Raw genomic sequence first — 14,446 nt, forward strand, 5'->3', positions numbered from 1 at the left:
TTAACCAATCCCTACTGGCAGACGGCCGGATCACATAGTATTCGTTCCAATACCATATCAGATAGAGTATCTGTAACTTGAGTCCAATAAACTTTTATGATCGTGCACTGCCAGGCCAGATGTATAAAGTCTGCATCTTCTGCCCCACATCGTGTACAACTAGAATCTTCCTGCAACTCACACCTACGAAGTTTCACAGGGGTGTAATACATTTGGTGTAAAAAATGTGAAGTGTATTATTCGTAAATTGCAGTTTGAGGTTAGAGTATGTAGTTGCGCGCAGCAGAAATGCCAATCTGATTCTTCTATTGGTCGTCCCAGCGTGTCTCTCCAGGCCTCCAAAACACTATCTGTAGTCTGTGGCCTATCTGCCTGCACTGCTTCGTATAGCTTAGTGATTAAGTTTCTACATGTGGTACTAGTGAGCAGCGCCTGTAGGGCAGTGAGAGTGGGGTAGCTGTAGGGAACTTAGGGTACAACTGGCGCATAGCAGCACTAAACCTGTAGTGGAGAACGTGAAGAGTGGAGTGCAACCCGGCGCACTGGTGAGATCTACAAAGGAGCCATTTGAGTAAATGTCCCCCATAGTCTTTCACCCAGCCTGATGGAGTAGCTTAAGCCCCGTATCTTCTTGTGTAGCGGAAATCGCATGATGGCACTACAAAAGTAGAGCTGGAGCATATAGTGGAATCCTCCCTGCCTTGCGTCCCAGTATCCGCCAGGCATTCGTAGTGGATAATACTGTGTTAATCTCTGTGTGCGGGATCTCCTCCCATTTACAATGTGACATTGTCCAGGTTGCTAGCAATATCTACCAGTGTAGCCATGTCATGAGTCCTGTATCATCCAGCACAGAATTTCTGAAATGCTGTGAGGGTAAGAGGCATATTGTTGCATTCCTGTGCATCTTGTCTCATTATTTTAACTATATGTTCCCTTCCCCTCGGCACCCCCAGATTGTCAGCCAGGCGGCGTCTAGGCCAACCTCCCTCACCATACGTACGCACCACATGTCATTTTGAGAGAAAAACTTTGATTCCTGCTCTGCTAAGTCATGGAATTCAGTGAGGTGCTCGCAGATTCCTGCTACAGGATCCTGATTCATCTTGTGCTCGTAATCTTGCTCTAGGGATTGCAGCTTGGCTTCTGTTTTTTGAAGTTCATTACGGATCACTTTCAGTACACCTGCTTGAGTGCTTATACAAACACCCTGAATTGTGACCTTGAAGGCCTCCCATGGGGTATCACTCCCAGCCACCAACCTCTCATTGGTGGTAAAATATTAAATTATTGCAAAGTGCCCCTCTCCATGAACACTGCATCAAGGAGTGCAGTTGTACGGAAAGGCCATGTTAAGCGATCAGGAGCAATGCTGGGTAACATCAGCATGGGGGAGTGATCCAATAGAGTTTTAGGCATATGTTTGACCTCCAAATACTCACAGGCTTATCTCCCTAGATATCAGACAGTAGTCTATTCTGGACCACTACTGAGGACCGAAGATACAAATGTGCCCTCTTTTAGTAGCGGGAGTCGCCGGCGCCAGGCATCTACTAGATCATATACCTCCAGTCCCTTCCGGATGACATTGGGCGATTGTTTGCCATTCCAGTCAGTGAGTGCTGACCTGTCCATCATGGCATCTAAATATGAATCCATGTCCCCTCCCACAATATGTTGGCTTCTGTCAGAGGGTGGAGGCTTTTCCACACTGATATGAAAAACTCAGGATCGTACACATTACGGGCATTGGATATTGTTCAGAGTTAATTGAGTGCAGTATAAGCATCCTTGTACAATTGCCAATATGCCTTGATCATCCACCAATGAGCTTGTAATCATTAAAGGGAGCCCACGCTTAACCAGTATTAGGACACCTCGAATTTATGAGGAATAAGATGATGCTAGTCTATATACAGCCCAGCGAGTGCCCTCCATTTTGTCAGTGAGTGGTGTTACGTGAGACTCCTGGAGGAGTGCGATGTGTATGGCATGCCTATCTATGTAATTAAGGATCAACTGGGTTTTACGGGGATTATTAAGCCCACTTATGTTCCAAGATAGGAGGTTTACCCAACCCCATGTTCTGGCCATCTCATTGTCAATCGCACACGTGGTGTGGTGGGTGATACCCAATGTACTGCATTGTGTACCAGACTATAGACAGTGTGGGTGACAACTAGGCGGTGCAGTGACAAACCAAACATTGCCAGCCGCCCACTTCAGCATTGCAACATTCCTAAAGACATTCTCACTTTGAACAGGAAACAAGTGCCATAACATTTCATTGTAGAAAGTGTTAATTAACAGAGTTTTGCTTAACAGAACTATTTGGGATGCGCCCTCTCGGGGGCTCACCAGGCTCCCAGTACCTCCAGATAACCAGAGGTGGTCAGAAAGAGCAGCGTCACACCATCGCAGCCTTATAGTCGCATGGTGGAGGAGGTCTGTCAGCGGCCTACAGAGATTCACACCTCAGCCATCATATTACATAGAGATACATAGCATCTATTAGGCCGTATAGGAAGCTGCACTTAACAGCTCACAATTCATCCTCCTCAGCAAGCTCGTCTGGGAGCTGATCACGCTTGCATGGAGACAGATTTCTTTGGAATTACTTCAAGGAGTGATGAAGATATTCTGCTTTCCCTTGTAATCAATATGGAGACGTGTCGCATACAGCATGGCCTAGCGTATCTCAGCCTTTTGCAGTTGCTCTTTCACTGGTAGCAACTCACGGCGGGCCGCATGGACTGTCATTGTAAAATCTGGGTAAAATGCAATCTGGTTCCAATGGTAGCTAATATTTTGCTTCTTATACACCAGTCGGAGTACCATGTCTCTGTCCTGATAATTCAGCAGTTTCACTATGATCGGTTGTGGTGGCACACCAGGGAGATGCGGCGCCATGAGTGAGTGATGTGCTCTTTGTACTACAAGTAGTTGAGACAGAGTTCCCGCATCGAATATCGTAATCATCATTCTCTCTGCATATGCTTCAATCTTCCCTGTATTCGTTGATGCAGGTACTCCTGTTATTCGCAGATTGTTTCGGCGTGAACGCGCTTCAAGATATTCTTTTTTTGCTTGTATCACAGCTAGTACCTTTTCCATATTGAGGCATTTTGTGCTGATTGCGTGGAGATCATCCTCAGTTGACGAGATCCTCTGCTTCGTCTGTGATTCACGTTGACGGCTGGTCCAATTTAGCAGACATATGATCTCCTTTGATCTTTTACCAAGTTTAAAGAAAGATCTATGACTTTCCTGGGAAGTCCCTTTTAATTCAGTATGTTGATGATCTCCTTCTTTCTTCCATCACTATAGACCAATACAAGGACAACTACATTCATCTCCTCACCAAATTGTCTAATAAAGGCCACAAGACTTTAAATGAAAAACTACAATTTTGTCTTCCCCATGTATGATATCTAGGTAATTATATCTCGGCAGGAAAGCATCATCTATGGTTGACAGAGCAAACTAAAGGCACACATAAGTTACCACATCCAGTAGCCGTCTCCCAGGTACAAACTTTCTTGGGAATGACTGGGAACTGTAAACAGTTGAAACTTGGCTACACCCCAATGGTAAATTCTTTGCAGAATTATGTTAAAAATGACCCCTGTACCTTTACAATGGTCTAAAGAAGTTAAAAATTCATTTGTACAAATAAAACAAGCTCTTGTCTCTATATCTACCTTAGGACTCTGATTATGCAAAACCGTTTACTCTGTGTTGCATTGGATGAAATGGATTTGTCCTTGGTAATCATAAAGTGCCCGTAGCATATTATTCCTCTGCTTTCGATCCTGTAGTGGCAGGGTTCTCTCCATGCCTCTGCTCTGATTCTACCGCCCACCTTGTTAAACCCTCTGAAAATATTAAGTTCCACATTGATTGTAGCTGTTCCTCGTTCTGTTGTTCCATTCCTCATCACCAAGACCCAACATGTTTCCACTGCCAGGTTATCCCAATACAAAAATCCTATTGTCTGCTGCTCATATCACCATCCACCCTAAACCCCATATCTCTAAAGCTCAGAAGATAGGAGGGAGAGTCCCATGATAGTCTTGTGGTAACTGAAAAGACCACTGATCGCAAACATGCACGTACATGTATATACCATGAGCCACTATTTACCACAAGTGAGAACTGCCCGGGCTGCTTAGATTTCTGTCCTTACTGGAACTTGTATTCATGCTGAGAAAAAGACTGTAACTATATTCACAAACTCTAAGTATGCATTCAGAGTCGCATGTGACTTTGTGCTTTTCTGGATGCAGAAGGGGTTCCTGACATCTGCAGGCACCCCTTTTAAACAAGCATTTGCAATGCAACAGGTCTCGCGTTTACGAGACTTTGAACTATTAGCACTGTAAATGCTAATAGCATAAATTCTCGCGAATGCAAGCCATTTTGAATTGCAAATATTGTTTGTTTACAAGCGCTACATGCCGCACTTGCACGTAATAGAGGTCACGCCCCTTGTTTAGACAAGACAGAGCTAAAGAAAGGTGTGTGGCCTCTATTAAGTGCAAGTGAGGCATGAGGTGCGTCGAAACAACCCACAAAAAAATATTTGTAAAGCAGCAGGTGTCATATTTGCGAGAGTTTAAGCTATTGTCATTTACAATGCCAATAGCTCAAACTCCCCTAAATGAGAGACCTATGGCATTCCAAAGAAGCGGCCGCCATTGTCCCGGATGCTTGGAAAGCGAAAGTGCACTTGGCGCGCTGAGTGTTGCTGCAAAGCGCATTGTGTCTCCAGTAAGACAAAACTCACTAAAGAAATAGTGCTTGCAGACTAAATAACACAGAAGGTGTAACTACAGAAGTAACAAGCCATGAACATCAAAACTAATGAAGGTCTTTAAAACGAACACAGACAAAACTGGCAAAGCTGTTTACACAATCTGAAAGGCTCCATCAGCAGAGCATGTGAAATCACACGGAGAGTAAACATTGTACACTAATACCTTGAAACCCTGCACCTTCGTTTCACAAAACTTAAACTGTACCGGAAACTTAACAGTAATCAACGTAACAGAGTGATTTACCTGGTTCTGACTTCAGTGTTACTTGTGATTGACACATCTTTGACTGGTGAGGAGGAGATAAGACACCTGTTTCTGTGGTGCATACATGCAGAACGTTAGTAGGACTACACGAGCACAGGACACATATATATAGGGGAACTACATTTGTCAATTGGGGTTGTACTAACCCATACCCTAATCTGTCACTTCACTGTAGAATTTAAATGTCCCTATTAGTTATGTGAATATACACTGGCACTCTTTACGGCACTTCCGCAGAGCTCATCCTGGTATATCTACACATACCCATACCCAGTACAAATGCCAACATGTACAGCAAACAGCAGCCTCTTAGAGTGTGTGTTACACTGGGCCACATTCTCAAACTTGTAATCTTGTTTTCTTGATAGAATTCAACTCGCCTACAAATACCAGAATGCACATGTACATTCTGAACTAAATGCGTCACGCACACATGAATATGGGACTCTTAAGAGCTCTATATTACTGGCAACCAAGTGACCAACCCCTAAGCCATATGGCGATGTGAGCTACCCTGAGCTGTTAGATTACCAATGTAAAATAATCTACTAACCTCCTGGCATTGGCTCTCTGCATGGCTTGTAATGTCTGTATGTCAATCAGGCCCTGTTTTCACACACTTTGCTGCTGCTCAAACAGTGCTGAAATCTCTGGACTGTGGGATATTCAGATTTGTGAGGCACACTGGAAACGTATTGCCAACCATGGTCTCCTCTGCTCCCACTCCATGCAAACCTCGAGGATGGTGGGTCACAGCAGGTCATCCAGGCACTGGTGAAGTCATTAATCAGTCCAGGCCTGGTATCCTGATGCCCAATGTTCGTTCCCCTTGCCCAGCTCAGCAATTGAAGTGTGCGGCAGCGGCTTAACGCTAAATTGATGGTGCCCGACTGCAGAATATGCGAAGAGACTCACCAGTTCTTCCATATGTTACAGATTGTTTAGGCCTAGATAAATGGGACGCCATACAAGGTGTGAGGCCAGCAGGCACAGCCCTAAGCAGAATGCTAATAGGAGGAGTTGGGGTGCTGTGAACCATGAACACCACATGTCTGGCAGTTGTAGGCAGCAAAGCGAAAGAAAAGTTTGCGTTTTTACTTTTTCCTCACATGCCTTTACGTTACATTTGCCTGTGGTCTCACAGCCTACCTTGCCTACGTTTAGCAATGATCCAGCCCTCATCTGAAATCATCCAATAGGAGGGCAAAGACAGGCTGCATCAAGCAAGGGCATGGATGATTGAATGCGCAAACCCTGCTCTGTTTATTCACTAATTGACGAGGGCCAAGACAATCACAGAATACAAATACACACTCATAATGCCGGAACAGTAACGCGGTGGTGGGCCAGTCAGTGAAAGCGGTGAGCCAGTCTGTGGAGACATATTAGGAATTCCCTCAGCCAGTTATATTCGCAGGTATGTTTATTTTATTTTAAACACTTATCCGAACTTTTGACCGCAAAAGAAGGAATTTATACTCCCGGCCCTCTGAATTAACTGCCAGCACCGGCACAAATTAAGCACTGAAAATGTGTTTCAAACTGGGCATTTCTTACGTAGTCATTGCTCCTTATTTTTTTTAATAGGCTACTAACATCACACCAGTCCATGCACACTCCTGCCCGGTACCGTATCCCAACCACACATACAGCGCACTCCACTCCTGCACCCCAGAAATCCTCAGCCAGGCCAGGACTGCAGGTGTAGTCTTAATATCAGCACTACATCAACCGTGCAAGGGCAACCAGTCAACATGTCACATGCACAACCAGCATACCACCAGCACAGCCGCCAGCTTCTCACAGGGACAGTCAACATGTCACACACACAGCTAGCATGTTACGGGTGCAGAGAAAGCAAGTCACAGGTGTAGACACAGCATGTCACGGGTGCAGACACAGCCCTCTTCTCACAAGTCAATTGAAAGCCGAGATTCAGGGGTGCAAGGACAACCAGCATCTCGCAGGTGCAGACCTAGAGAGCGCCTCACAAGTGCTGCAAAGCCTAGATCTCACAACTGTAGGCACAGGCAACATCTCAATTTCCAGCAAACCTTCACAAATGCAGAAGCAGAGAGCATCTCAAAGTGCAGAGACAGCTAGCACCTGACAGGCGCAGAGACAGCTAGCACCTGGCAGAGACAGCTAGCATCTACTAGCATCCTGCGCATTGATTTATATACTTGCATAATAACGCCCAAAACCTTTAAGAGAACATCAGGCCAACGAATGTTGTTCGCAACAGCACATGAACCCATCCGCCCAACACCGGACATTTTGCAACTTGCTTTTCTATGGTGTATGCATAATTATACATTTGCCACACTTGCCCCATACCATCATCTCCTGAATATTTTTCCTTTTCTCGCAAAATTTAGCCAACCCTGCCACTTAGACTATAATAAAGTAAACAAACTAAACCGTTCACAGAAATTACCCCAGTAAGACAAGCGTCTTCAAATAGGTCGTGCCTCCAATTCTCGCAAAATTTAGCCAACCCTGCCACTTAGACTATAATAAAGAAAAACAAAGTAAACAGTTCACAGAACTTACCCCAGTAAAACAAGCGTCTTCAAATAGGTTGTGCCTCCAATGAATGTAGCTGATTCGCCTTCTAAAATGTTCAGTGCTGCACGTTTAAATAGAGCATGCCGCCCTAATTATGCAGCCTTTATGACTAATGAAGGGTGGTGGTGGCGCCAGTAATATGCCTGCTCTATTATCACAGCATGCCGAGAGGCGCCCCAAGCTGCTGGAGCACTCAACTGTGCATTAATTATAGTTGAGTGCTCCAGCAGCCTGAGGCGCCTGTTGACATGCTGTGATTAGTGGGTCTCATGCTGTGATAATTGTTGCAGCGCCTGAGGAAGTGAAGACTCCTGCTGGGATAATTGGTCTTGCTGGCTGAGATGGAGACTCCTGCTGGGATAATTGGTCTTGCTGGCGGAGGTGGAGACTCCTGCTGGGATAATTGGTCTTGCGGAGCCTGAGGAAGTAGAGTTTCATGCTGGGATAATTGGTCTGGCAGCGCTTGCGGCGCCTGACGTCCAACAAACGTGCACAAGCTGCTCAACCTTGAAGCGCGTTCACAGACCTGGGTCGGCTCGTGCCCAGGTCTGTATCGGGCTCGTTCACAGCTGTGACTCCCTTGTTAGGTCTCAAGGCGGCTATAAGTCTCGTTGGCGGCAGGGCTTCGCCCTGCAACGCCAGCGAGACCTAAAAATGGACTGTATGCAAAAATAAAAACAGTTAAGTGCCTTGCTTCTGCCTCTGAAAATCCTGGTTGTCAAATGAGCTGCCCAACAAAATTCTCATTATGAAGTTTCTCAGGGAAATGAAAATGCCCTCGACAATTCGTCCGCTAAAGAAGCTGCTTTATTTTTAAGTAGCAAAGTGGCTATTTATGTTGTGAAGACGGATGTGTTTCCTGTTCTGTCTTTAAATCATTAGTCTCTAATGCAGGACCAATCATCAGAAGCTGAAAAAAACACTGCACAAAGCAAAATAGACGCATAAGGAGTGTGAAGGGACAGCTCAGGGCTTGTGGTTGTGCTTACATTTCTGCATTCCAACGTCACACAGTTGAATCATGAAACTGCCCATGGAAAGGATGGCATGATTCGTGCTGCAGGAACCCACTGGTGTGCACCCTTATTTCCTTCTATTGCCCAGAACTACTGCCATAGATGGATTTTATACAAATTCCAAAACACGATTCTCATTCATATGTGTTTGTGATTGACTGTATATTTTCAGGGTGCATGAACGTGTGTCTATGTGAAAGAGCACATGCTAACCCTAGGCGTAGCGGGCGTAGTGCCTCTACGCGTATATCAACACAGTTTTAAAAAACACTAAGACAGTAAGTTGAACGTCTGCATCAGACGTACAACGTAGTGTTTTTTTTAATTACAGAAGGATGCGAGGAGCAGGATGGGGAGCGGCCAGGCAGGGGAGGCGGCGGACATCAGGTAAGTGGCTTATTTTATATTTTTAAAGACCTTGGGAGGGGAAAGGGAGTGGCTAACTCCGCTCTGCCACGGAGGACGAGTTTTTGTCTACTCCACGTTTGCCACGGAGCGCGGAGTTGGCTTGGCAGTTCGGGCTGGACTGTTCCCATGAGGCACAGGTTCAGACTGATTTGCATATGGCCATGTCTGAAATGGGGTGGCTGAGTGGGCTAAAGAATGGTGATGGAATAAACCCAGATCAGTTGTCTGGGGGTGAGTGTTTGGTTTGCTCAAACGCTCCGTCCATCATCCCCTTTTGTATCGCTTTGTTCGCCCTAAGTGTGGCAGGGTATGCTCAGACGTGAGTCCCTTGCTCACTTGGCCACTGGATTCAAGATAGCCTGGCTGATGAGGATTATGAATCCGAAACCGGTCCCAGGATGCTTGTTTCCGGTCCATGGAAGACATGGCTTGGCAGTTCGGGCTGGACTGTTCCCATGAGGCACAGGGTCAGACTGATTTTCATATGGCCATGTCTGAAATGGGGTGGCTGAGTGGGCTAAAGAATGGTGATGGATTAAACCCAGATCAGTTGTCTGGGGGTGAGTGTTTGATTTGCTCAAACGCTCCGTCCATCATCCCCTTTTGTATCACGGAGCACGGAGTAGGCAAATCTTCGCAAACTTCGTTGGCGAGCGGAGTTACCGGGGCACCTACTCAATTAATTAATTTCATGATTTGGCATTCAGTATCACATTATTTGGTATTTGGTATTCAATCTCACATTATTTGGTATTCAATATCACATTACTAGTGATCACAGGACACACTTCATTTCAGCAGTAATTCAAGAAATCTGGAAAGCATAAGGATCAAGCAACAGTCACACTTTGCCTTTCACCCAGAGTCAGCAGGGAAACTTGAGTACAATAATATCACACTTAAGAACAAAATAGCAAAAAATCTGTTCAGAGACCCAGGTGAAATCTGTTTAGTGACCCAGATCCCTTACACTTAGCTTTGTGGTGAATCAGGGCTATGTCAACTATAAGAACTAAACGGAGTCCCTACAATATAGTCATGCGACGCCCTGTGATATTGTCTTCAAATCCACCTGTTCCTGGCGTTAAGATAAACTTAAAAGAAAACGGTGCTGCAGTTCTACAGAACTGCTAAAACATTCACTGTGTCTATAGTGTCAGTTCTGAGGCTCAAGCTGCTTTATCTCATTGCCCATCTAAGTAGGTCTTCATCAAAGTGCACCAGAGGAAATCCGCCCTGCAGGAAAGGGATGTATGAAGTCCTGCTCATCAACAATATAGCAGTGGAGATCTGCGGATTGCCGATTCCTTCTAGTGCAGTATGCAACGCTCAAACTGACTATCTGCCCCAAGTGCTCATCTTCGGACCTGTACCTGCCTCATAATCCATGCCTCCTTCGGGAGCTGCTCCTGCCTCTGCACCTTCTTCTGTAGCCAGAACGGACAGCTGTACCAGCTTGTCTGGCTCCTTCTGAATGGAGCCATGCAACAATGCGCCCAACCTCCTTTCGTCAGTATCACCTCTCGCCAAGGTGACTGGATGGTCACCTGGTGTTGAATCCCTCTGTGAGCCTAGCCCTTCCTGTCCTGGTATTGATCATCTGGCTCTCTGTGTGGTATCTGATCCCGCCACAGTGAAACAGCACCTTTAGCCCTGCATTGAAACCGCCGTTCAATCTACTGAGACAACACCTATTTGCAACTTATTGTAAAAACCACCAGCCTGTGAACATTGGATCAGCACTCTTGCCTGTTGATGAAAAAGAAGGTGTTCCCCTGTAATTTGTGATTATCAGTAGGGAAGCTACATCTGCTCAGTTTTATGTGTAACACTACTAATTGCCATTCTAGGTGGTGGAGAGGGAGCCCACCACCCTTGTGGGATCCAGCTGTGGGATGAATACAACCCTTACATCGTGTGTGGCAAGAAAGCTTATTCTTGGTTGCCCTGTAATTGGTCTGGACCTTGCTACCCACCTTGCTATCCACCCACCTTATCTGGCCACCACAATCTGGTCCCCCCAACAATTTCCACATCATCTGTGCGACCGGAATGCAGGAGCTCAGCGAGGTCATTCAGCGCGCTCTTTTCTAAACAGGAAGCCACGAAGATTTCACAGTGCTTGGGACGGTACAGCAATCTTTTGAGAACTGAAATCGAATCAGTGATACTTTGTTGCTGCGTCTGGAACCACCATAAACAAGTAAGGATGGCTGCCAGGGAGACAGAAAATGTTAAAGGGAAAAACGTATCAGCGTCTAGCGCTCAGACACAAGCAGCCTCACATCCCATCACAGCGTTGTCAACTACCTGGCAGAAAAGGCTGAAGACACTGGGTGACAGAAGCAAAGGTGGGGGAGAGAAAGGGGCAAAAGGGGTGTGCATGTATAAAAGCAGCACATGTGAAAACTAGCCAGAAAGTACAGAGACTATTAAAAAAGATCCAGCTGAACCACACAGAAAGACCAGCTATTTTCAAACGTTAATCACTAGCACTTTTGGTTCAATGGGGGGGCCTGGCAGTGGGCTTAAGTCTTTAGAAAAAGCTCCAAGTGTGACAACAGAAATGTTGGGGCAGATTGAAGGAGCAGTGACTGACTCAAGATTGCCAGCTGCATTATATGTATCAGGGCTGCCAGGTATTCCCTTCCCTACAGATCAGGGGGAGAAAACAGTCCTTGAGGCTCCCTGTACACCGGTGACCCAGCCAGATGAGGGTTGCTCAAGGGATAGTGCGAATATCGCTGGTGGAATTGTAGATCCTACAGTAACTCCACAACGTGCAAGCAAGTTGCTTCAAAGCCACTCATTCAAAACGCCTGACAATCAAGACAAATACTATTCATTAACAGACAAATCAGAGCTGTCAGACACAAGCATCTAAGTGGCAAGCGGGGAGGGTGGTCCCAAATGGTACAGTAGCTCTAACACGGATCCTCAGAAAGGCAAACTTGAGCCGGAAATAAAAAAAAAAGAAAAATGGGATCACCAAAAAAAGAAACATGATATCCTAGACAAGGAAAGTGTTGCAGATTTGAGGTGGGACTCAGCTTACAGTATTATCTGACTCTATGGATGCCTCAGGTGGTAATAGAACTATAACATGTAGCAGCCCAAGCGGAGACAATGGAGGACCAAGGAGCGAACTAGCGCTGGCGGATGTTCTTCAATCCATCAAAAGCTTCCAGGAGGAAGCCAAGGCCGATAGCCGTAGATCAAGCCTGGCCGCCAAGAAACTGCAAGGGGCTGTCAAAAGGGTTGGTAAACGATTTTGGAAAAAGGGAGTGGTGATGGACAGAGTTTCTGAATGATGCAGAATACTCTTACCAAGTCAAGAGATCATGGTTTTAATCCATCACCGTTTTTTAGCTCACTGCACCATCCCAGCTCAGAAATTGGCTATATGCAAATTAGTCTGTTCCTGTCCCAGTGCATGATGGGAACAGGGCAAACCAAACTACCGAGCCAATTCTTATACTGGGAAGGAAACAAGCTTCCGGGGACTGGTTTCTGGCATCACAGCCTTCTTCGGCCCGGCTTGCTTGAATCCTGATGGTGCAATGAGCAAGGGACTCACGTCTGAGTATACCCTCCCACACATAGTGTGGATAAAAACGATTTTGGAAAAAGGGAGTGGTGATGGACAGAGTTTCTGAATGATGCAGAATACTCTTACCAAGTCAAGAGATCATGGTTTTAATCCATCACCGTTTTTTAGCTCACTGCACCATCCGAGCTCAGAAATTGGCTATTTGCAAATTAGTCTGTTCCTGTCCCAGTGCATGATGGGAACAGGGCAAACCAAACTACCAAGCCAATTCTTATACTGGGAAGGAAACAAGCTTCCGGGGACCGGTTTCTGGCATCACAGCCTTCTTCGGCCCGGCTTGCTTGAATCCTGATGGTGCAATGAGCAAGGGACTCACGTCTGAGTATACCCTCCCACACATAGTGTGGATAAAAACGATTTTGGAAAAAGGGAGTGGTGATGGACAGAGTTTCTGAATGATGCAGAATACTCTTACCAAGTCAAGAGATCATGGTTTTAATCCATCACCGTTTTTTAGCTCACTGCACCATCCCAGCTCAGAAATTGGCTATATGCAAATTAGTCTGTTCCTGTCCCAGTCCCAGTGCATGATGGGAACAGGGCAAACCAAACTACCAAGCCAATTCTTATACTGGGAAGGAAACAAGCTTCCGGGGACCGGTTTCTGGCATCACAGCCTTCTTCGGCCCGGCTTGCTTGAATCCTGATGGTGCAATGAGCAAGGGACTCACGTCTGAGTATACCCTCCCACACATAGTGTGGATAAAAACGATTTTGGAAAAAGGGAGTGGCTATTTGGCTATAAATCTGAATATTTTGTGAATTAAATTTTGACACCGGGAGTCACTTTTTTTTTGGAAAACAATTTTTATTGCAGAATCAGAAATGTACAATCATAAATACGATCTCGCCCATCACCGTTTCACGTCAATCTCAGTCATGAACATTAGTGCACACAGCCATTCAGCCCACATCCCGGAGGCAGGGCGGCGATGTCTGGGAAGCTGTCCGGAAATAAGTGAGTATACATTGCAACAATCTGTACTCGGCCTCCGTCTTTTTGGGCTTGTGCCAAAGATCTGCTTTTTGTCTATCCACTCAACCCCTAACCCCAACAAATAACTGTACCCTCTTGGTCACTGGAAAGAATGATGAACAAACCCCACGTTCTGTGCCGCATTCAATGGATCCCATCACGCTTGCCTCTCATTCTGCTGTTTACACTCAGCCCATTCGCGGCAGGTAATATCATTCTTCCAGCAATAACCTCCCACCCTCCATCCCCCACCCACTCGCCGGTCTCTCGCTGGTGTTAGCTGAGTCCAAAAACAAATCCCGTCATTCAGGAGCTGAGGGAACAACAGTCATACAATCATGCACCACCCGGAGCTCTCTAGGAGTTTTACACTCCCTGATCTCCCTCCCTTGATTGGTGCTCTTGCAGGGCTACCACTAGGCCCTCCCACATTTGCGCTGCTTCTAAACTCTTTTCATTTGCCGTGCGGGTCGCTTGTCGGAGCCGAACCATACTCTCACTCCTGGCCCATTTCTCCAATTCCGTCGCCCAGCGCTTACTCGACGGGCCCTCCGACGACTTCCAGTGCCACGTGACCTCTCTCTGGGCCAGAATGAGCCCCAGATCTATAAATTTACTGGTGACCTTCGTTTTTTTGGTGTGTGGGAACCAGAGCAGCAGACAGACCGCTTTGTCATAAGTCAGCTGTCTATCCGTCACCCCGTTCAGAAGCTCTCCCACTTCCGTCCAATACAAGCCCAGTTTCGGGCAATCCCACATCATGTGGTCCAGCTCTGCTCCTACATAG

This window comes from Lissotriton helveticus, chromosome 7, assembly GCF_964261635.1.
Source record: "Lissotriton helveticus chromosome 7, aLisHel1.1, whole genome shotgun sequence".
Classification (NCBI taxonomy): Eukaryota; Metazoa; Chordata; class Amphibia; order Caudata; family Salamandridae; genus Lissotriton; species Lissotriton helveticus.